Below are 25,147 nucleotides of genomic sequence, written 5' to 3'. Positions count from 1 at the left end.
TTTTTTTTTTTAACTTCTTTTTTCAAATGGAAAGCACGTGTCAAGCAGTCTTTTCAGGGATGCTCTGGGGGTAATGTGAGTTTTCCAGAACTGTATGGAACGTCCAGGGTTTAGTGCGTGGTTTTACCAAGTCCGCCTGGAGGTGTTTTGTTTACTTTTTAATATTTTAAAATGTGTTTACTTTTTTACCCCTTCTGGGCAGGGCAGGGTGCTGTTGCATGAGAGGGGCGCCGGGCTGGAAGCAGAGGCGGGCTGCCAAGGTGAACCTCCCTCGGCAGTAGGTTCTCAGTCTAGAGACTTCCGGGACTTCCCTGGTGGTCCAGTGGTTAGGACTCTGCGCTTCCACTGCAGGGAACGCGGGTTCGATCCCTGGTTGGGGAACTAGGATCCCGCATGTACTCAGCTCAGCCAAAAAAAAAAGAAAGAAACTTCCGCTGTTTCACTCGAGAGACTCAATTTCACAGCTTAGAAGATTTTTCTCCCCAGGCCCTTCAGCCCGCTTCTCCTGGCTTGGCCTGTGGCCACTCGGCATATCCGGGGCCACTGAACTATAATGACCTGCTGAACGTGGCCTGTGTTTCTGTGGGTGTGAAGGAGACAGAAACACATGCCTGCCGCCCAGACAGACCCCTGGATCTCGGCAGTGTCCCGAGTTGTCATGTAGCACTCAGCAGCCCCAGGGGAAGAGGCAGGATGGCCAGGAGGGAAGAGAAAGGTTCACAGTTAAGCTGCTGATAAAAGCCCAACTTCTCGGCTGGGCTCCTGACCTTGAGTAGCTGAGAAAACGCATCTGAAACGTGGTTTTTCGCCTCCATTTCTTTTCACTTCCTCCCTCTTCTTCATTATTATTATCATCATCATGACAAAAGGAACACCGCTTTTCATACAAAGTAAAACCTGACCTTCTGCCATCATCAATCCAACTGTCCTGATGGGTAACCGCTATTAACGGCTTCGTACACGCCCTTCCAGACTTTTCTCCTATGCAACCATAAAGCCATACATTTGCAAGACAGAGAGAATCGTACTCACGTTCAAGAGCCACTGTGAGCATTAAGTAAGAAAACGGCTGTGAAATAAAGATATTAACAGCTATCTTTTTCTGGCGTCTGGTTGGAATCGATTTCGCTACCCTCTACGTACGCCTTTCACAGGGGCCGACTGAGTGCAGACGTTCAACACGCATGCTTCTCACCTCAGCTTCTCCGCTGGGGTCCACCCCAACTCCAAAAGGATCCTTTGCTATTTTGTTGGAATTTCCACAAGCCCTGGCACAGAAAGAAATCTTCTGGATCTTACAGTCTCGGGCCAGTTTCGGACACGCAGGACAGTCTCAAAAGGGAACATCTCAGTTATCAAGGTCAGAAGAACACGGCAATTATTCTGTAACCCAATGAGCCACTACCTTCCTATCTAATCACAGGGCCTGTCTTCATGCCTGTCTCCCTGGGAAGAAAACAGACCTTCCCTTATCTCCGGCTGCATCTGTGATAAGGGGATTTGATGAGTCAGATGGTCTGGGCTACACATAAGACAGGCCCCTTTGTGAGCTTACTGATTCTGCAACTGGGCAAGGGTCTGTTTTACATTTGTGTTTGGGACCCAAAAGAGAGTCCTGAGATTAAGTGTTTTACAGCACCATCCCCGCTCAGTGTGGGATGATATGGGGCTGAGGAGGCAGAAAGACTTACATGCGTTTCAAAACACGGGCATTATTTATAATACCCAAGACAGGGAAACAACCTGAGTGCCTATCAATGGATGAATGGATAAAGAAGATGTGAGATAAACACACACACGTATACACATATATGTGTATATGTACATATATACATACACACAATGGAATACTACTCAGCCATAACAAAGATGACATCTTAGCGTTTCTGACAACATGGATGGATTTTGAGGATATTATGCTAAGTGAACTAAGCCAGACAGAGAAAGAGAAATACTGTATGATTTCACTCATATGTGAAATAGAAACAAACAAAATAAATGAACAAGCAAAATGAAACAAGAACAAAGACACAGAGAACAGAGTCATTGTTACTTTGTTCCTTCCACAGAAGGAGCGGGGCAAGGAGCAGAGGGTGCAACGGATCAAGGAGATCAACTATATGATGATGGATGGAAGCTAGTGTTTTGGTGGTGAGCACACTGTAGGGTATTCAGAAATAGAAATAGAATGTAACACACACGAAGCTTATATAATGTTACACATCAATGCTTTGTGACTAAAAACAAACAAACAAACAAAACCCATGGGCTTAGAGTGTGAGAGAGGTGGACCAGCCATACAGAGCTAAATGAACCTGAACAAAGATGGAACTTCTGAGCCTCAGTTTCTTCATCTGTAACAGGAAATGTAATACCCATTTCACAAGTTTGTTATGAAGACTGAAGACATCAGTACTTAGGAAGTGGTTAGCCTAGTGCCTGGCACATGGGCACGTGGTAAGGTCTCAATAAAGAAATGTTAAAAAATAAAAATAAAAAAAAGAGAGAGGATGGCAACATTTTCTTTCAACTACACTGATTAATTTTCCCTGAACAACAGGAAGAGGAAGGAAAGAGCCTTGCAGAATGGAAAACAGAAGAAGCACCAGTGTTTTTCTGAGGCTGTCTGATGAGAAAGGCAGAATGGAAGGGGAATAGGTGTCAGGACAGAAAACCTGGACCCCCATCACTACCTGCTTCCCTGATGGGAGGTCCCCAGGCATCACCTCCCACTGTAAAAAAAAAAAAAATTGTAAAACGGACCTGTAAAAATTGATTCCAAATTTCAATGGCCGTTCAGGATCTTGGATCAAAACTCTGCCTTTCCCCCCCACCCAACACCCTCTTTTGTTTTCATCTTGCATTTACTCGGAATACCAGGAACCAGACTTCTGTCTCTGTCTTCCTTGTTTGGGGCCACATGTCTGGCTATCTTGATTTTCTGTTTTTCTTATTCCTTTGCTTTGAGCATCTCCTAATGCTTTGGGTGAGGACTCCCAGTTTTTGTCCTGCTTCTGTAGAACTCTAAGTCCCTTCCTGGGAGTCTTTCCCTATATCTCATTCAGCTCCCAAGTGGGGAAGACCAGACGGTGAAGATTTCAGCCCAGGTTTCCGGCCAGGGGTGCCAACGGCGCAGTCTTGGAGTCAGGCAGACACGCGGTGCGCAAGCCTCAGAGCATCCTCACCTCGTCTGGGATAGTCCCAGAGCCTCTCTGAGCCCGCTGATTTATAGGGACACCGAGCATAACAGAACCTACATGCTCAAGGCTCCTGTGATGATTCAGAAACCTGCGGACAAACGCCCAGGGAGAACTTTGCAAGTTCTAGAATATAGGAACCTTTGCAAGTTCTAGAATATAGGAACTTTGCAAGTTCTAGAATATAGGAACCTTTGCAAGTTCTAGAATATAGGAACTTTGCAAGTTCTAGAATACAGGAACCTTCGGTAAACAGTGGTGATTCTCATCAGACTTCTCTGATTTGGAAACGTGGCCGCTGCACGTGGTAACATTTCTAAAACTGTGAAAATTGCTGTCACTATTTCACGTGGTAGAGCCCCCTCCTCATGTTTGCCCCTGAAAAGCTGCTATTAAATCCACTGTATGTCTTACGATGTGCCCTTTGAATTAAGGAAATGAGAAATGTTATGGTCAAACACTTGCGCCTAGGCGTTCAGCCTTCCTGAAGGAGTAGCATATTGAGGGGAGCCATCATGATGACCGCCACTCTCCCGACGTCCCTTTGGTTCGGGCCACTTGGCGTGGGCACCCAGGGCTCTTTCCAAGGCTGCATGAAATGGCTAAAAGACCCAGGCTGCAAATGGAGTGGGGACGCTGGGCCTGGGATGGGCCACATCTGGCCAGGCCTCCCATTCAACTCAGGCTCCCTCTCCTCCAAGGAGAAGGTGACAGAAGCAGGGGAGATAGAAGGATGGGCTTCTCTAGGCAAACCCCTACGGTTTCACACCAAGGGGGCTCCTGTTTGGTAAATTAAGAAGAAGCTGATTCAGGCTTCCCACCACAAGTTCCAGTGCGAAACGCGGGTTTCCCAAGATGCCTCGTGGCAGGAACTGACTTCCAGAATGAATGGCAAGGAAGAAGTGAAAGCCCTTGCTTTTCCACTTATTCCTCTGCAAGATGGAGGTCACTGATACAGGTAGGAGTGCTCTGAGCTACACAATGTGCTAGACCCTCTGTAGCTGTTATGTTATGAATTTCATTTATTAATTCAATCAAGTGTTTACTGAGCAGCTACTATATGCCGGGCCCGGTTCTCAGATCAGGGATGTAGGAACGCACCAAATGACGTCCGTGCCCTCGTGGAGCTTACATCCTAGAGACAGGAACTGGGCAGTAACAGGTAAATAACCATGTAACATACCAGAGGGTGAGAAGTGTATGAAGCAAAATGAAGCCGGTTAGGGAAATATGCAATTGGATCGGTGGGTGGGGGAGAGCTGAAATGGCTACTGTTTTAATTCTAAAAAATATTCATACTCTACTAAGAGAAGCTAACATCCAGTGATTATAAACACTGTCATCAGTAAAATTGATTATAAAAGATTTCTACCCTTACAGTGGAAGCATCTATGTGCCGTTAACAGGTGCCACACACTTATGAAACTCTTGAATGCACGCTGTTATCGCATCCACCCATTTTACAGAGGGGGAACCGAGTCTGGGCTTGGGTTAAGTAGCCTTCTGCAGTTCACAATACTGCACGGTACATCTGGGTTTCACAACCTGCTCTGTCTGACTGTAGAATGTTATGTTTTAACCATGCTGCTATAACAACCCTATGTGGGAGGTATTTTTACTCAGACAGATGAAGAAACCGAGGGTCAGAGAGGTCACGAGCTAGCAAGGGCAGAATTAAACTTCAGAGCTATTGTACTCCAAAGCCTAAGTTCTTTTCTTTCTACCACAGCCCATCTCATTAACCTGGGGAACCTTAAACGACAAAGATAGGGACGGCCACTAAAACTTTCCAGCAGGACCCAGAATGCGTGCCCAGTGCCCCCGTCTGCTTGCTCCTGGGAGGTCCCTGTTGTTCTGTGGGGCCCATGGAGGCTCCAGGAACAGCGCCCATTGCTCTGAAAATCTCGTGTGAGGAGTTGGTCCTTGCAAGGCGGACGGCTTCATGCCCATGACTGAGAATCGGTTGTCACTGTCACCAACATGCATAACCTCTGTGCAAAGCATGGCCTTTATTTTGGTGCAAACAGAGTCCAACTGAACCTCAGGGTGTGGGCGTGTGTCAGAACGTGACTCACCCCTGTGCGAGCTTTTTTCACTCCTGATTTGATGATGTAGACGGCTTTGAAGTCGCTGGAGACCTGACTTTAGCAAACGACCGAAACAGCGAAGATTGTACCGACAAGCTCACCGCACTCCGTTTCCAGAGAAGTCTGTGCCTGTGCAATGTTCTAGATACGTCTCTCCACAGAGCCAGGTTCACCATAAATGAGAAAGCATCTGCCCACACAGTGAGGTTTGCAGGACACTGGTTAAAACTTTCTGCCTCCTCCCCGACACACACACCCCCGCGCACACACGCGCTCGCACGCACACACACAGATGCACAGGCACTCACGCACATACACGCGCACTCACACCTGCTCTGGTGCCCCAAAGGACACCGTGCTGCGCTTTTCATTTCTCAGAGCCTCAGTTTCCTCTTCTGCTAAATGAGATAAACAATACCTTCTCTGAGTTGCTAAAGCATCCTCTCTCAGAATGCCCTTGACCCAAGCACCGCAGAAAATGGCCATCGGTCCCTCCCTCCTGAGTGTCGGGCCACTGTCCATCTCTCACAGCTTGCCAAGACCTGCCATCGGAGAAAACAGAAGACTTGCAAGAGAGACGGTGAAAAATGCAGGGTTGCGGGGCCTATAAGAATATTCAGAGGACGTTACAGAGCCCTGCCCACCCCCTGGAGAGAGGGACAGGGGGAAAAACACGCACAGGAGGCCTGAAAACAAAGAGACATCACTCACTTAATCCTCCCCTATGGGCTGGTTGCCGATAACACTGTTAGGCTGAATAGAGCAACGTTCACTGAACACCAACGTGGAGGTCACTGGACGTAAGTCACCTCCTAAATTCTCATGCTCACCCTCTAGGGAAGGCTCATCACCCCTATTTAGCAAAAGGGGAAAACAGGACTCTGAGAAAGAAAAAAATGCATTATATCACAGCAGGAGAGAGCTGGAGTCTGGGGTTACCTAGCCCTTCACCGGGTCCTGGATTCCTTCCTTCCTCCGCTCCCTCCGTTCCTTCCCTTCCTTTCTTCTCTCCTTTCTTTCAACCATTTTTATTGCCTGCCTCCCTCCCTCCCACAAAAAAAAAATTCTTTTTTTTTTAAATTTTAATTCTGTATTGGAGTACAGTCGATTAACAGTGTTGTGTCGGTTTCAGGTGTACAGCAAAGTGATTCGGTTATACATATACATGTATCTCTTCTTTTTCAAATTCTTTTCCCATTTAGGTTATTACAGAATATTGAGCAGAGTTTCCTGTGCTATGCAGTAGGTCCTTGTTGATTATCTGTTTTAAACACAGCAGTGTATACATGTCAATCCCAAACTCCCAATCTATCCCCCCCCACAACCCTTCTCCCTGGTAACCGTTAAGTTCGTTCTCTAAGTCTGTGAGTCTGTTTCTGTTTTGTAAATAAGTTTGTTTGTATCTTTTTTTTTTTTAATTCCAGGCACAGGGGCTGTGAGCAAAACCCACCAATTCCTGACGTCCCAGAGGCCCAGCCCAGGGCTGGGGGTACATACTTGTTTCCACCTTTCTCATCCACCAACGACCCACATCCTCCCACCTGGGCCGCTGACACAGCTCTGGGCTCCAACTGACTTGGAGCTCACGGGACACGTGACATTGTCTGAACTCGTCTTTGTAGGACAGTTCCAAGCCGAATGTACTTTCTAGCTCACCTGCTCCACTTAGAGGGAACTTATACTCTGTGGAGTAGCGTTCACGCACTCTCTGTCCTCGTGTAATGGCACATTCTGGAACATGCGAGTGTCACAGCAGTGTCATGTAGCCAGCCTTCTTTTAGGGCCTAAGTGCAGTATGTCCTATAATTCATTCATTCATTTATTCTTTCTCCAAATATGTCTAGAGCACTTACAGTGTACCAGAAGTCACCCTGTATAGGCTACAGGGGTGAGCTGGATAGATATGGCCCCTGTCTTTGGGGGCTCTCAGACCATGGAGAAAGATGATAAGTCATTAGGTGATGACCCACCTGCGTACAGTTGTTCCCAGGTTGCACCCACGACAGGCGTGCTCTGACGAAGAGCTCCATCGTGTGCAATGCTAAAGAGTAAGGACCAAACTGGAGAAGGGCTACAATCATGCTAATCAGGGAGGGCTTCCCGGATGAGCGGAATGTGATCCCTCTTACCTAGTACACAAGCCATTTCTAGAGCGTCCGCCATTCCCATCCTTTTTACTCCCCGAGGCTGCAAAGATGCAGATAGCAGCCCCAAACCTGCCCTAGTACAGGACAGGATAACTTCGTCAGCCCAGACCTGCGGCCACCAGAAAGGAGACTCCTGAAACCCCGTCACAGGGGTGTGATCTAAATCATGGGATGATTTACTGCCAACAGCCCCTGGCGTAACATCCCTTACTCTCAGTAGGAACACATTAAACATTACATTTTTTTGTTGGATACATCCATTTCATGACTCCTTTTAAAATCGTCTGTGTGACCAATTCTATCACTTGACGGTTTTTGTACCTGTTCCCTAAGTACGGGGAGATGGTGCTATAAAATACTTTTAAGGCTAAACAAAACACAGGGCAAAGGGCCTTTTAGGACACTGAAAACAGCCTCTGTTGGAAGCCTCCCCTATTTTATTGAGTCCAAGGCTATGATATGGAAGAGAAGAGCTATAACTGAACCTGACTTGCCCAAACCTCCACGGCCAGACTAGCAATTAACACAGGTGGTCTCCCATCGGGACAAACATCAGTGAAACTCACAAGGAAAAAATTTAAGGGGCAAAAATAAAATCAAATAGCACTTCCCGTGCAACTGTTTGTTTCAGCAAGGAAAACTGGAATGCACTAATGCAACGAGCCACAGACTTTCACTCCCACGGATTCATCCTTCTTTCAGCAGCTCATTTTCCCCTAAGTGTCCTACACACTCTGAAAGTCCAAGCAGAGAACCAGGGGCTGCGTTAGGTGTGGACGCCTACTTTAGGGGGGGCTCCCCCTCTAATTCTTCTAGGTCCAGGTTGAAACCTAGCCAATTACTAAGCCATGGAGAAAGAAACAATGGCTAATTAAGTTGAAATTTGGGGGGGGGGAGGTAATTAATTTGCTCTTTCTCTGAAACTCTTCCTAATTGAAGTAAACATTAGAAGTTCTATGGATCAATGGCTCAGACAATTTGTAAAACTGTGCCTACAGTGCTTCCTTATAAAGCAGAAGGTTGAAAGAGGGATGTTAGCTAGTGTATTAAATTAACACTGACCTTCAGCCCCCTTGGCCAAGTCCAACTGCTTGAGAAAATGCTCAGGTACACATATAAAATAGAAAATTATGGCTCTAGCAGATATGGGAGAAGTGGAAGGGGTCTGAGGCCACAAGAGTGCATTTTAAAACAAATAGGTGGGATTCATGTCACATTTTATTACTGAAAAAATATTAATTCACCTATTTATCCATTAATTTATGCATTCACATAGTCGTTCCGCCAATAAATAATCCCCGAGCGACGATGACGTGCTGGGGCCCTTTGGAGCACGCTGGGTAGAGAGAGAGAAAGCATCAGGAGACCTCTCTGCCTTCCTGGAGTTTAGATTCCAGTGAGGGACAGAAACAATGACCGTGGAAGTAACCACAGAAGTCACTCAATTTCAGCTGGAGGATGGGACGCAGCGGGGATGAGCGTGTCGTGGACCGTGTTTCACCAGGATGATGGGAGATGGGTTCTCTGCAGGGACAGAATTTCAGCTGAGGCTTGAATATACTGAGAAGATATTAAAAATACACAACTGCCAGGAGATTCTAAGGTATACCCAAGGGTGACACCCGTGGTTTTGTGCAAAGGCACGAGACCAACCAGGCATGGACTGTGTGGCAGACAGAAGGAAGCCTAGTGTCTAGGTTTAGAGGAAGAGAGGTACGAGTGAAGGTGAAGGGCAGGCAGAAGCCAGGTGCAGGACGCGGCCCTGAGACAACTGAGGCTTTAATTCAGGTTCAGTGGAAGCCAGTGAAAGGGTTTTGCTAAGGTCTGATTTATATTTTTTAAAAGATCATCAGCAGACAGATAATAGGGAAATAAGAATAAAGGAGAGAGCTGTTTCTTTTCTGCTAAAATATCAACTAAAGGAGATACTGGGTCTCTTGATACGGAATGAATGTCATGTTAGGGATGGGGGTCCTTTGTTTTTATGCATAAAGGTGTTACTGAGGGTTTCTCAGGAGGCGCCAGCAGAACTGGCCACTTTGAAGGTCCCCAGGGACGAGGGGACTAATGAATGGGTGACTCTGTAGATTAGGTCAAGGACAACAATTAATTTTTCTGGATCATGCCCGTGATCCAACGAGAACAATAGTTTTGCTGCAGAGAAAGGTAAGAGAGAGGCGCCCGGGAATTCTCGCAGAAGATAAAAAGAAAGCGAACAAAAATATATTAAGTGTCTCCTATGAGCCGGGCATTGTGCTACGTGCCAGCAATAACAGGATGAGCAGGAAGGGACCTTCCTGTTTTCTGGAGGAGACAGGCAAAGAATCGTACAAACAAATGTCAGATTGCATGGGGCTAAGGTCAAAAAATTGATCCAGCCAAGTTCAAGGTCATGGCTGAGGGTGTGCACACCGTGGGGTGAGAGGCGAGCAGAGGGGAGGAGGAATTTAATCTCACCACCACCAAGGAGTTCTAGTTTTGACTTCAGTGGCGGTCCCCTGGGGACCTTCAAAGTGGCCAGATGCGTCAGACCCTCCTTAAAAACACTCAGTAACACTTTTATGCATATAAGCAAAGGACACCCATCCCTAACATGACATTCATTCCATATCGGGAGACCCAGGGTCTCCTTTGATTGATAAATATTTTAGCAGAAAAGGAGCAGCTCTCTCCTTTATTCTTATATTCCCTACAATCTATCCATTGACGATCTTTTAAAAATATATCTATATAAAATAAATATATATGTATTTTTAATGTTCTTTTCCATTATAGGTTATTACAAGATATTGAGTATAGTTCCCTGTGCCATAGAGTAGGTCCTCGCTGCTCCTCTATTTTAGGCATAGTAGTGTGTATATTTTAATCCCCAACTCCTCATTTATCCCTCCCTCCCTTTCCCTTTTGGTAACCGTAAATTTGTTATCTGTGTCTGGAATTATGTGTTTTTTTAAAAAAAACTAGATCTCTGTGCTGTTTTCTACACAAAAATGTATCTCTTATGCAATTAAAAACGAATTAAAAAAATTAATACAAGGAAGGGAAAGGAATAAACTTGAGGTTGCAAAACCCACAGAGACAACGTGAGTACAGATTAAAGAAGGGAGAAAAAGAAGCCGCCCGACCTTGGAAATACACGTGCTCCAGCGGGCACGGCGTGCCAAGGGGGCACCTGGGTGAGGGCACTGTCCTCTGCGTTGGGTGGTTGGCCCCGACGTGGAGTGTGAGCCCTTGGGGGGCTTCCCCGTGGCCTGCGCCACTTCTTGGAGATTCACTGTCTCCCTCGCCAAGACATCTGAGAGCATCACCAGCTCCAATGCTGACAAGTGGGTTTCCCAGAAGGTTAAGGAAGTAACGGGGGGTGGGGGTGGGGGGGGCTGCCGGCCCAGGAGAAGGAACCATTGGTTAAGTTAGAAATGACATGGCCTTGGGAGAAACTGACCGTGAACTTGAAGCTACTCAATTTCTCTCTATTTTCCACAGTGGGGTCAGAGAGCAGTGGGCAGACATATTTATAGAAAGATTACTATAGGCCGGTAGAATGCTCAGAACTTTCCAAAATTTATGTCTCCCCAATTAGAACATAAGCTCTACTGAGGGAGGGATATTGATTTCTTCACCTCTTGTCCTCTGTGCTTACAGCAGAGTTTTATCCTCAGTAAGGATGTGCCCAAACCATGAATACACGGATTATCCATTCACATGACTTTGGACAAGTGACTCTGAACTCTCTCTGCTTCCGTTTCCTCATCTCTAGAACATGGGCCGTAGCAGCGCCCGCTCACAGGGCGACTGCGAGGACGAAATGAAATGATGCACTTTGACGAGTGCCTGGCCACTGCCAGAGCTCCATAGATGGCGGACACTGATGCTGTTGTTAGTATTATCCTCATCACATCATCATTATTATTATAATGGCCTATGAGCAAGCATTATTATTCATGCTATGAATTAGGAAACGGAGGCTCAGGAAGGCAAAGTAACTGGACCAGAAACACAGCAGAGAACAGAATCAAAGCTCTGTGTAGGGCACCCAGCCACATCCGGAGAAATGGGGGCGGGGTGGGGGACGCACAGAGGGCAACCTGGTGCGCGCACGTGAAAGGTGATTAGGGAAGATGGAGGGAGACGTGTTGGTTTCCTGTGGCTGCTATGACAAATTACCACTAGCTAGTGGCTTTAAACAACAGAAATGTATTCTCCCGCAGTCCTGGAGGCCAGAAGTCCCAAATCTGCATGGTCAGCAGGGCCAGGCTCCCTCTCGAGGCTCTAGGGCGGAACCTCTTTTACCTCTTCCAGGTTCTGGCGGTTGCTGGCAATCTTTGGTGTTTCTTGGTTTGTAGACACATCCGTCCAGCTTCTGTCTCCACGTTTACACCACCTGCTCTTCCGTGTCTTCTCCCCTTAACTAGCCTTCTAGGGACACTTGTCAGATTTAGGGCTCACCTCAGTCGAGGAGAACCTCATCTCAAGATCACATTAATTTAATCACATCTGCAAAGACTCTTTTTCCAAATAAGGTCACATTCATAGCTTCCCGGGGACGTATCTCTTTCTTCTGTGGTGGTGGGGGACTAGTGAACTCACTCCAGAGGTGCATACCCTCAAGAGTGAATAAAACAAGCAACGTGATCTTCGGGAACACAGATGCCTGGACTCACCTCTGAATAACAACCACCAATGCAACTGGCATGATCACATGCTTCGGGCATGGCAGGCTCCTTGCTCAAATCGCAGCCTTCAGACGCCGTCTCTCTGAGGCCTCCCTACAGCCGTGTGACTCAGCTACTATCACCAGCCTGCCTTTACAGAGGAGGCATACGAAGCAGAGAGAGAGGAAGGAACTGGCCCAGACCCCACCACTCGCAAGTGGGAACCAGGATTTGAATAGAGACAGGCTGTCTCCAGAGCCCTGGTGCTAGAAAGCCATGTGTGCACGCAGACACACACACACACACACACACACAATTTGAGGTCTGGTAAGAGTCAGAACAGAGCAAGATAGAAGTACCCTGCTGGAGGCTGATGTGCAAAGTTAAAAGATGACAGTGAACATGAGACAGGAAGAGTCAACTCTTCATTTGCTTTTGTCTAATCCATCAAAGGCAATGAGCTTAGACCAGAAAGAGCAGAACCAACATGGTTGGGACGCCCAAGATACGTGAAGTGATTTTAAAAAAAGGAGTTTCAGTCCAGGCAAAATGGAGTCAAATCTTCAGGGTGGGTATCTAACCAGGATCCTCTGGTCCTACAGAACGCGGATACTCTGTGATGTTGAACTAGGAGCCACAAAGGAGCCACAGGGTTAAAGCTACAAGAACGTGATTCTGACAGCCAATCTGACCCCTCACTGCATCGCTTAATCTCCTGTGCAACTTTCGGCAACCACTTTCGCAATTTCACCTCAATTTTTTTTTTTTTTTTTTTTTTTTTGCGGTACGCGGGCCTCTCACTGTTGTGGCCTCTCCCGTTGCGCAGCACAGGCTCCGGACGCGCAGGCTCAGCGGCCATGGCTCATGGGCCCAGCCGCTCCGCGGCATGTGGGATCTTCCCGGACCGGGGCACGAACCCGCGTCCCCTGCATCGGCAGGCGGACTCTCAACCACTGCACCACCAGGGAAGCCCTCACCTCAATTTTTAAACCATACAACACAGCCCCATCCATAACGTCTAAAGACACAGAGTACTTTTTTTTTTTAATAAACTGAAGATTTCTTGGGTGACATTATGGACATTTCCCCTTCGTTTCCAGAATTTATGACCTCCTGTAGAAATAATAACATTTGCAACCTCCTAGGGCTATCGTGACGGTTAAATGCCTTAATACCTGTAAAATGACTTATCGGGGTGCCTGGCATACTAGGTATTCAACACATTTGATTTAAGATGTTTTGCCCAATCCACTCTCCGAAGGAGTTGACAAACAGGGTATATTTCTTTCCCAATTTAAAATTTTTCTATCCCAAACTGCAGCTTTTAAAGTCCTGCACTATAAATGATATCTGATTTAGCGCATCATCTATACTTAATGAATTTCTGTTGGATGTGGCGACATTTATATGTTTCAACAGAAATGATCATGACATTAGATTTTCAACACCCGAAATGAGTTTTAGAGACACTGAACTAGGGCAGGGATTGGCAAGCTTTTCCAGTAAAGGGCCATCTAGAGAGTAAATATTTCAGGCTTTGAGGATCATAGGGTCTCTGTCACAATGGTTCACCTCTGCAACTTTAGTGGGAAAGCAGCCCCAGGGAATATGTAAATGATGGGGAGTGGCTGTTTCAATAAAACTTTATTTACAAAAACAGGTGGAGCCTGGATTGGGCCAGAGGTTGCTGACCTCTGAACTAGGGTACGCTAACGTTTTGCAGATGTCAACAGTAATTTCTGAGGCATCCAGGAAAACAAGGCCATGTCCAGGAGCCTCTGGACTGGAAATGAGAGGAAGACTTTGAAAAGAGAGAAGAGCAGATGAAGGATTCCAGAAGGGATAAGCTTGATTTGGGGCCTGAGGTGCAGAATAACTTGCCCAAGGCAATTCCTGTCGAATGTGGCAGCTGTGGAGTTTGAACCCAGGCGTTCTGGCTCTGTAGTCTGTGTGCCGTTTGGGAGAAGATGACTGGATTTTTAGATTTTAGAAGGTTTTTAAAAGCCTGTTTTCTGCAGTGGCTTGGGGTGGGAGCCCTGGGGGCAGCAGGCGGCCTTTGGGGCAGCAGCCGAGGTGAAAGGTACAAGACCAGTCCTCATGCTTTGTCTCTTACAATGACATTTATTTTCTTGGGACATTTACGATCGGGAATGTGTTTTGTATTCCTCAAGCACTTTTACCCACTTCTGGATCTATTCTCTCAGTGACAGGCTCTCTCGGAGGCAGATGGGCTGAGGACAGCTGTATCCATGCCCAGATAAAGCTGTGAGTTATTATTTGACGTGAGATAACACAGCAAGGCATCGATGTGACAAGGTCACCGAGCTAGCTTCAGGAAGAACTGGCTGTAGGTAAGTCAACTTCACCCAGGGTGGCGCAGAAGTAACTCAGGTGGAAATAGAGTTTGCGGTGCTCAGATGAAGAGCTCTCTCTTCCTACCCAAATCATATCCATTTCTGTTCACTGTAATCCAGTGGCTTATCAAGGCTTGCAGGGTCGCAGGGACCGTACCGCGAGTCTCAACTGACTTAACTCTTAATTTTTACAACAAGCCCACGAGGAGAATACTCTTAGAATCCCATCTTAGAGAGGAGGAAACGAAAGCTCAGTCCTAAGGACACAAACACTCGCAAGAACACTGAGTCATTTGTAAATCGCCTTGTCGGGGCATTGCCCTCTCTGTCACGGTTTGAGCGCCATGAAATCCTCTTAGGTACCAGACTTAGGGGCAAAGCTTCGCTTCACTGTTTCCCTAATATACGAGAATCTGAGCAAACCCAAGACACTCCCCAAGCCTCAGTTTCCTTCTCTGTGCAACGGGAATAAAAACGTCCAACTCTCTGAGTCGTAGGGATTAAGGGAAACAGCAAACGTTGCCAAGGGCCCATGTTTTCTCATCCCTGAAAGTCATTCATTCAACGAGCATGCATTAATTAAGTACCTCCGGAGGTGATTAGCAGCCGGCATACAGTAGGTGCCTAATATATGTTGCCTCCCTAAGCATCTCTCATTTCTTTCTTCACTGATTTTCAGAGGGCACTGCCCGGCCAAGAGCATCTTCATGATATACGAGCTCCAGTGGTTGTAAATCAGAGGTTCCACTTAAGAAAAGGGGAAAAAAAAAAAATGAGATTTGGGTTTTGGAACAGCCTCCAGACCAGGAAATGCAATTTGGGACATTTAGGGCAACCCCAATTTTTAGGACACTTGGTTGTGCTGGGTAGGAAGACAGGCAAAAGGAGTAATTTCAAATCCTGGTGAGCTCTTGCAGGGTGTTGGGCAGTGGAGATCAGGGGTCTGGGCCTTGTATGAGAACATGGTCCGTTTTTTTTTTTTTTGGTTTTGTTTTTTTTTTTTTTTTTGATCTCCTGCCAATTTCTTAATCAAACAGGAGGCAAGAGGGAGCGAACTCTCTGCAGAATCTAAACTCCCTCGAGCTGAGCCAGCACTTGTGTGAGACAAAGCATGTGGAGGTTGGAGAGGGAAATTGCCACTGTGATTTGGAAACCCTTCCTCCGGCCAGTATAACTCCATTAGGTTTTGGAAGTGAACCCAGGTAGCACGGGGGGTTCTGAAAGTCATATTGTCCAACCAGTGTGTAATTAAAATGGAACCCTCAGAAGAATCACTCCTCTCTCAATTGCTCCAGCCACCCTCCATCTGATTGAATGCCAGGACGCTGCTGCCTCGAGCTTTGGCTGGCTTTCTGCCAAGCTGTTTAACTATCAGTTCTACGTTGCCTATATGCTTAGCACTAAGGCACACAGTCAGTCGGTCCTTGGTATCCACGGGTTTCACATCTGTGGATTCAACCAACCGCACATACAAAATATTTAGGGAAAAAAAATTCCACAAAGTTCCAAAAAGCAAAACTTGAATTTGTTGTGAGCTGGCAACTACATAGCATTTACATTGCATGAGGTATTAAAAATTATCTAGAGATGATTTAAAATATAATGGAGTACTCATCTGTGGAATCTAATTTTAAAAAAGATACAAATGAACTTATTTACACAACAGAAGCAGACTTACAGATACTGAAAACAAACTTATGGTTAACAAAGGGGAAACACTGTGGGGGGGGGCAGGGCAGGGGTAGGGAGAAATCAGGAGCTTGGGATGAATACTCGCACAGGACTATATATAACATAGATAACCAACAAGGACCTACTGTACAGCACAGGGAACTCTACCCAATACTCTATGATAACCTATATGAGAAAAGAATCTAAAGCAGAATGAATATACGTATATGTATAACTGAATCACTTTGCTGTACACCTGAAACTAACACAACACTGTAAATCAACTATACTCCGATAAAATTAATTTTTTTTTTTTTTTTGACGGTACGCGGGCCTCTCACTGTTGCGGCCTCTCCCATTGCCGAGCACAGGCTCCGGACGCGCAGGCTCAGCGGCCATGGCTCACGGGCCCAGCCACTCCGCAGCATGTGGGATCTTCCCAGACCGGGGCACGAACCCGTGTCCCCTGCAACGGCAGGCGGACTCTCAACCACTGCGCCACCAGGGAAGCCCTAAATATTTTTAAAAAATCAAAGCAGCTCTTTGATGAGACTAATCTGTTATAAGGTTGCAGTTAATTTTGTGGTATTACACTAGAACAGACGTAATACTGCCGTGTTTCAATTATCAAACCTTTCGTAATGGATCACGGCCTGAGAGTAGTTATGGTGTACAGACCCTCCTAGATCCAGAAGGTCAAATCCTATTATGATGAACTGCTTATCGATGCTCAAGACTGTTGTTGTTAACGACATAATAAAGGTATGATTAGAAAGCAAAAAAACAAAACACACAAAAATATAACGGAGGATGGGAGTAGGCTACATGCAAATGCTGAGCCGTCGTATGTAAGGATGAGCAGCTGTGGATTTTGGCACCCCTGGGGGGTCCTGGAACCAATCCCTGGCAGATACCGAGGGATGGTGGTACCTGGTACAGAATCAGGCACATCCTTCATGGTGTCTGTCTCTAACTCTTCCTAATAACCGCAGCTCTGAAAACACGAAGAGGCAGTTTTGCAAGCTCGGTCTCTCCCTTTCACCCCAACCTGCCCCCTTCCTGCTGTGATTTTTTTTTTTAACTCATGTTTCACTTCCTACATTCGGGTTCTTGTTCTTCCTGGAGACCCCGACCAGGCAAAAAACACCAGGGCACATTAGGTTAAAGGAAAGCTTATTTCCCCCTCTCTGCTTGGAAAACCCAGTGGTATCAGAGTTGACTGATCTTCCAAACACAGTTCCTCATAAGATGGGGGCTGCAAGTGAGTGACCGAGAAATGCGTGGAAAGAGTCTGACTCTGGCCTGACCAAACTGATCTTTAGAGAAGCGAGAGTTTGCATCAGACCCTGTGCTTCCAAAAACACTTAACATAGGAAGAAAATGCCATGCAAATAAAATTTCACACCATAGGTATCAGGTGATCGATCCATGGTGGAAATCGTAAAGAAAAATGCAAGAGCGAAATTACTGCACTCTAAAATCTCCATTTAGCATCTTAAAAATTCAGAACCTACACAGTAGGCAACAAAGTGGAAGAAATATCTGACCCCAAACATGAGAGAAGTGGTTCCTATCAGTGGGGGAGCCTCTCCCCAAACAAATAACCCCTTTAACACTGCATCCCTAGGCTGTGACGTGAACACAGATATTTGCTCACTCTTTCATAAAATTTTATGAAAATAAAAGCAAATTTAGGAAATTGTACTATTTTATTGCCCTGTAATATATAATGTAAGTGAAAACAGTATGTTTTCTATTTAAACGCAGCTTCAAAACAAATTCGAACTTGCCCTCTTCGCACTTGATCATCTTTCCTGATTCCTTCCGACAGGGTAATGTTGGTTATATGGTTAATATCCGTACAACACAAACAGCAAATGCACAAGCACAACAGACACTAAGTGACCGCGGAAAAATCATAAAGATTGCAGATTAGGATGTGGCCAAGAAGTCAAAGATATTTCAATTAAAATACACTTGCAGGGCTTCCCTGGTGGCACAGTGGTTGAGAGTCCGCCTGCCGATGCAGGGGACACGGGTTCATGCCCCGGTCCGGGAGGATCCCACATGCCGTGGAGCGGCTAGGCCCGTGAGCCACAACTACTGAGCCTGCGCATCCGGAGCCTGTGCTCCGCAACAGGAGAGGCCACAACAGTGAGAGGCCCGCGTACCACAAAAACAAAAAACAAACAAAAAAAAAAACCACTTGCATTTGGTAGTATACGTAAGTCCATGCCACTCTCTCACTTTGTCCCAGCTTACCCTTCCCCCTCCCCGTGTCCTCAAGTCCATTCTCTAGGTCTGCGTCTTTATTCCTGTCTTACCCCTAGGTTCTTCAGAACCATTTTTTTTTCAGATTCCATATATATGTGTTAGCATACGGTATTTGCTTTTCTCTTTCTGACTTACTTCACTCTGTATGACAGACTCTAGGTCCATCCACCTCAATACAAATAACTCAATTTCATTTCTTTTTATGGCTGAGTAATATTCCATTGGATATATGTGCCACATCTTCTTTATCCATTCATCTGTCGATGGACACTTAGGTTGCTTCCATGTCCTGGCTATTGTAAATAGAGCTGCAGTGAACACTATGGTACATGACTCTTTTTGAATTATGGTTTTCTCAGGGTATATGCCCAGTAGTGGGATTGCTGGGTCATATGGTAGTTCTATTTGTAGTTTTTTAAGGAACCTCCATAGATAGCTAATGGGAAGCAGCCGCATAGCACAGGGAGATCAGCTCGGTGCTTTGTGACCACCAAGAGGGGCAGGATAGGGAGGGTGGGAGGGAGACGAAAGAGGGAGGAGATCTGGGGATATATGTATATGTATAGCTAATTCACTTTGTTATAAAGCAGAAACTAACACACCATTGTAAAGCAATTATACTCCAATAAAGATGTTAAAAAAAATGCATCATTTTTACTAAGCAAATTAAGCAAATCTATTTTGTCATTGATTGACTCGATGCAGGTAAAAGTATGAGTTATAAAGGCTATGGCTCTGCTGTTGTACTCAAAGAGGGCAAAGGTCACCTATAAAAGCAGCATGGCAATCCAATTTTATGGTTCAACCCCTTTTGTGGCCGGATCATTCCAAGCATAATTGGATGCTATTACACATTTCATTTTTGAGAATAAAGTACTGTAAGAGGTGGATTTGCTAAGGAAACTAAAGTTCCGGGACCTCCAAACTGTAGAGACTCCTCCCAAAATGTCAGGAAAGAGCCTAACAACTTTGTATTGATAATCTGGCAAGGGATCCAAAAATCTTTTTTTTTGTAAAATGTTGGGTCTCATAAACTGAGTCCACCTTTGAGCAGAGTTGGAGAAAAGGTGAGAGCTGTAAGGGGAACGGCACTGGCCGTGGGCGAGCCTCGTGCTTTGGGTCAAGTGGGCTTGGAGGAAGCTAAGAGACAGGGGCTCGGGTCCACCCACAGGGTGGGGAGAAGCATCGCTGAGACAAGATCAGAGACTAAAGCAACTAGAGTACTAGTTCTGCCCAAGCAAAACTTGGCAGATCAGAGACTAGAGCAACTAGAGTACTAGTTCTGCCCGAGCAAACGGTGATGAGGATGCCGCGTTAGTGATGAAGGAGGGCTGAGGCTCAGACAAAACAGCTCCCGCTCACGGAACAGCAAGTAGGCGGCAGATGCAGTGCTGGCTACCTGGACACCTGAACTTTTTCTCCAGCTCCAGCACCTCCAAGCAAATGCTGTCCTTCTCGATGTATAAATAGGGAACATGGGGCTTGAGAGACCAGAGAACTTGTTCACAGTCACAGAGTGAGTTAGCAGCTGGTTAAGAGTTAATTCCAGCCAGGCCTGCCTGACTCCAAAGTTCCCTTCCCCTATGCAAAGCCAAGTCACCTTTCTTATCTCGCAAAACATCATAAACCCTTGGCTATGAAGGCCGATCCCATGAGTGACGGACAAGGGTATGAAACCATGTAAAGTTGTAAAACAAGAACTAAAACGAGTCCTCTGGGCTCACATGGGAAATTGCTTCAGATATTTCAAGAAATAAAGCTGGGTCGTTCAAGGAACGAAGCACCTCAGTTTCCCGTTTACTTGATACTCGACAAATTGACCCAGAATGAGATCAAGTCCCTTAACAAACAAAGAGCTAATGCAGGCCTAATCCCACGCGGAAGATGAAAAATGTATCTGAATTCTTTTTCTCTGGCCTGAAAAACCAGACCTCGGCTGCCACTCCCGTAGGCCAACGTATATGGCAGGGAGACTTTTCTGCTAGGAAAGGGGTGGTGTTGGATGAACTGGCTTCGGTTAAAATTTAAATGTTAGTGGATTCCACTCAGGTCTTAATCATAGCTCTAGATGACCTGAAAGAAGTGCTTGTATAATCTCCCCCACCCTTCGTGGTTCTGTTCTCCATCTACTAGCTCTGAAATGTGGCTTTTCTTCCTTGATGCTGTGGACTTACTTTCATCTGTAAAATGGGGCAGTAAGCACGTGTGCCTCATAGGGATGTTGTGAGGATTGAGCCTGCCGTGCGCTTCCCCTGCACACTGTCTTCATGGATTATTTAAAAAACATCATGCTACTCACTCGCCTGTTTTCTCCCTACGAGGTTTTGTGGTTCATGCCAGGCTGGACCACTTCCTTGGATAGGTTCTCAGGAACCAAACCACTGTAATTTGTCCAGGTATGATTAGTTCTAACTAGTGGTCAGCTATGATTAGTTCTATTGGTTCTTAGTTTGAACCCTCCTTTCCCACCGTCTCCCTGGCCGAGTTGACAGCATCACTTTAGGGAGGATTTGAACTGTGTGTTTGTCTATTATGTTCTTCAATGGATCAGCTGGCACAGAGCCGGTGATTGAAGACCACAGGTTATTGAATGGACCAGGGTAGTGGTTATGAGCTTGGATACTGAAGTCAGGTGACTAGAGTACTAGTTCTGCTACTAACTAGCTGAGTCCCACTTACATCTCACTGTTCTTTTTTTAATAAATAATTAATTAGTTAATTTATTTTTGCCTGCGTTGGGTCTTTGTTGCTGCACACAGGCTTTCTCTAGTTCCGGCGACCGGAGGCTACTCTTCATTGTGGTGCGCGGGCTTCTCACCGCGGTGGCTTCTCTTGCTGTGGACCATGGGCTCTAGGCGCGCGGGCTTCAGTAGTTCTGGCACGAGGGCTCAGTAGTTGCAGCTCACGGGCTCTAGAGCTCAGGCTCAGTACTTGTGGCGCAGGGGCTTAGTTGCCCCACGGCATGTGGGATCTTCCCGGACCAGGACTCGAACCCACGTCCCCTGCACGGGCAGGCGGATTCTTAACCACTGCGCCACCACTGCGTCAGTTCTCTTTTTTAAAAACAAGGGTGATAACAGGAACTACTTCACAGGGTCACCATGAGATTAAATGAAATAGTGTTTAGCAGGGTGCTTGCTGCAAAGTAAGTATTCCAACACGTTCTTTATTCCTCGTATCAGGGAATTTTGTGTTGCAATGAAAAATGTGTGAGATCTCCCCTGTGCCAAGGAAATGCAGCCCCATGGTTTCTCTGCCTTGTTCCACGTTCACCTTCGTTAACATCAAGTCCTCAGCTGGCTTTGTCCCTGATCAGTAGCAACCAGGCTGGTCTCTGACGGCCTGAGCTGAGGACACCATTTTCCACATTTTGCCTGAACATCCTGCCCTTCTCTTCCCTCTGGGCCTTCCTCCATCATTGTTTTTAGAATCCCCAAGGGCCTCCAGTTGGTACCATGGCTGGGTGTTTATTTCCTCTGAGCTTTCTGGGCCCAGTAAACATGGGCACTGAGAAGGTGGTCCCTGCCGTGGACGTCTCATTGATCTTAAATGAGATTCTGATTTCCAACATTGCATTTACACAGAGCAGGGCCGTATTTTCTCCTCTGTGGTGACTTCAATGCCCAGCACCAGCGAGAAGATCCTCAAAGACGTGAAGGGATAAACAGAGACTGCGAGACGAGAGTTTCTTGTAAGTAGAAATAGCGTCCATTTAACGTTTCAGCGCAACACAGAGCAGAGTGTTTCTGAGATGCCCACCACTCAGCTTGGGTGAGCCACCATCATCTCTGGCCCGGACCATGATGACGGTCTCCTGACTGTCTCCGTGTTTCTTCTCATGCTACGTCTTCTCTGGTCCATACAGAAGCCGGAGATAACCTTTAAATATCTAAGTCACAGTACAGCTCTCCATCTGTCCTAGAGTAGAATCCAGATCGCCATGGCCCGAGCCTCCGGTGTTTGCCCAGCTTTCTTTCTTCCCCCATCTCCCCACTCCTACCCTCATTTCTTCCGTCTGGGCCTCAACAGCACTCCCTAGCCTTCTGCCTGGAATGCCCCTGCTCAGGGACCCACTTTGCTCCCTCCTTCCCTCGTACAGCTAGCTCTTCATTCCAAACACGTCCCCATCAGAGGCCTTCCCTGACCACCCTCCCAGTTTCTAGTATTTACCCCAGTTTATTTTTCTTAAAGTAATGTCACGTTTTGAATTATAGATACGTATGTTAATTTGTTGATTGCCTGTCTGTGGAACATGAGGGCAGAAACTTAATTTTATTCACTGTGATATTTCCAACACCTCAAGGAGTTCTTAGCATATGCCAGGGACTGAATAAATATTTATCAAATGAATTATTAGATAATAATAAAAACAGTAACTAAAATACCCCTGCTCCAATCCTGCTGCTATTTATCGAGCACGTGTGATTTACTTGGCACAGAACCGACTCGTTATTCCTCCATTTGCTTGTGCCTCTCACCTCACTGAATCCTTGCAACAATGCTCTTAGATAAGACAGTGAAGAATGATGACAACCATAATTATAATAGGTAATATTTATCAAGCACCTGCTTCATGCCAGATGGCAACTCTGTGAAGCCAGTACTATTGCAAGTTCCATTTCACAGATGAGTAAACTGAGGTTACTGATGACAAAAGCAGCCCACACAACAGGAAATCAGTGAAGTCAGGCTTCAAGGCATCTAAGCATGTCTCCAAAGCCAACGCTATTCACTACCCTGCTTGACCAGCTGGAGGGGAAACGACTTGCCCGAGGTCAGAGTTTTCTAAGCTGGCATTCACATCCAGATGTTGCCAGCTTCAAAGTCCAAGGTGCTCTTTGCACTGTGCCCCCCCGGTACATCCCCTGAACCCCCGGCTGATGGCCTGACCCACAACAGGTGCTCCCCCGTTGGGCAGATGAGTCGGGGATGAACTGAAGAGGGTCAGGGCATGCTTCCATGCATGCACTTTCGTCCAGTGGGGGATGGTGGTCCAGGGACCTGGTCTGCATTGTCCCTAGAGCAGGAGAACGCTCATGCATCACTTGGGGTTCAGCTTCTAGTCCCTTTGGACCAGGCCTGTTTTTCTTTGCTGATCTGACCCCATATGATCTCAGACCTCAGGGGCTGTTTAATCTGAACACGCCTGATGGGTACTTGTTTCTAACTCTGTGCCTACGCTCCCTGCCCACTAGAAGCATCAGGAGACTAAGACAGACTCTGCCGGTGGCAAGTCTGTAAAAAAAAAAAAACAGAGGGGCAAACCAAAAACAACAGGTCAACAAGCCAAAACGCTGCAGCAGATGCTACCACCGGTCCTGAGATGAACAGGATGTACCACCAAGACCAGCCAACACCCCAGGAGACATTTATGTCACTCAGCTTCCACAGGTTAGACGGGGGGAAAATACAGAGAAATTTTATCTCAACTTAACGTCCAGTTACGCTTTTAAAAATGGAAGTTTTTATGCATTAGAGGCCAGAATGATAAAATAGATGGTCTAAGGCTGGCTCCCAACATCTCAGTGAGAGCTGGCGACAACACCACATCCAGAATCCAGCCTCGTATCTCCATTAAGGGTGTGCTTTCCCATCAGCGATCACACTGTCTAAACGACACATCCCTAGTCCCCAGGAAATGAACACAGATAGGACTAATGCTGAACAGGAGGCTTACCTCTGACATAGCAACGTACCCAAGAGAAATCAGTGCATGTGTCCCCTCAAAGACACGTGCACGAATTGTTTGTAGCTGCTTTAGTCATAAATAGAGATCAGAAAGCCATCCAAGTGCCCATCAAGAGGAGAACAAAATACACAAAGTGGGCAGAGTCGTGCAATGGATGACTACAGAGCGATAGCAATGAAAGAGCTGCTGAGTCGTGCAGCATCGTGGCCGAGGAATCCAGACACTGCAGCACCAAAGGAGCTAGAAGCAAAGGGACACACACTGTACCAACTCCCTCTGCCAGCAGCTCTAGGACAACAACAGTGACAGTCAGAACGGCGGTCACCACTAGGGGGCGCTGCCTGGGAAGGGGCAGGAGAGAATTCTGGGGCTGGAAATGATCTATATTTTGATCAAGAAGGTGGTCGCAAGGGTGTAGACATATGCTATAACTGATCTCAGGGCCGGCGACATCACTTGCAAGATCCAGTGCAAACTGAGGGGTCTCTTGTTAGTACACTTTACTCACTGTAGTTATACTTTAATAAAAAAGCAAAACCAAACGTATAAAATCGGAAGGAAAGAAATTGTGATTTTGGGGGGCTGTTGGGGAAGGGAGTGATTTTTAAAAAGGACGTTGCCCCAAATCTTTCCTCTGCGTATTTTCTGTTCGACTCAACAGGGCTCATTTCAACAGGGCTCATTTCCTGGTGCCCTGGCCAGACAGCCTTCCAAAACTCATTAGACCGGCTTATTCAAAGAAGGGCTAAATCAAGCTGAAATGTACATTAGCAATTTATATTTGTATTTAATTCAGTTGGGCTTCAAAAGGAGCAGGGCAGCTAGGAAGGATGGGACCCTTTCCTGATGTGACCAAGATTCTTGCCCTGAGCAAGTTTAGAAAGAGACAATTCCCACAGTCCAAGCAGGGACAGAGCCCGGCTTTCAGAGGTGCAGAGGAATGACGGGTCACCCTCACTGCAGGGGCACCCTGGGACATGGGGGCAGAAGCTAGGGCTTTGGAGCTTCAGAACTAGGGTCCAATTTCATACTCCTCCCCCATTAATTAGCCCCTCCCACCCCCACCCAAGGTCAAG

The 25,147-nt window shown here is 46.5% G+C and overlaps 1 long non-coding RNA gene across 1 annotated transcript in view; it reads right to left on the bottom strand.

Annotated features, from left to right (window-relative positions):
• Positions 1-6,709: 6,709 nt before the first annotated feature.
• LOC125962757 (uncharacterized) overlaps positions 6,710-25,147 on the bottom strand; it is a 77,341-nt gene continuing 58,903 nt past the window's right edge. The window contains exon 3 of the long non-coding RNA XR_007474463.1: positions 6,710-15,184. This is a non-coding gene — a long non-coding RNA (uncharacterized LOC125962757). The remainder of the gene's footprint in view (positions 15,185-25,147) is intronic.

This window comes from Orcinus orca, chromosome 20 (genome assembly GCF_937001465.1).
Source record: "Orcinus orca chromosome 20, mOrcOrc1.1, whole genome shotgun sequence".
Lineage (NCBI taxonomy): Eukaryota > Metazoa > Chordata > Mammalia > Artiodactyla > Delphinidae > Orcinus > Orcinus orca.
Note: the sequence above shows the minus strand (reverse complement) of the source record. Positions and strands in the feature narration are given on the sequence as shown.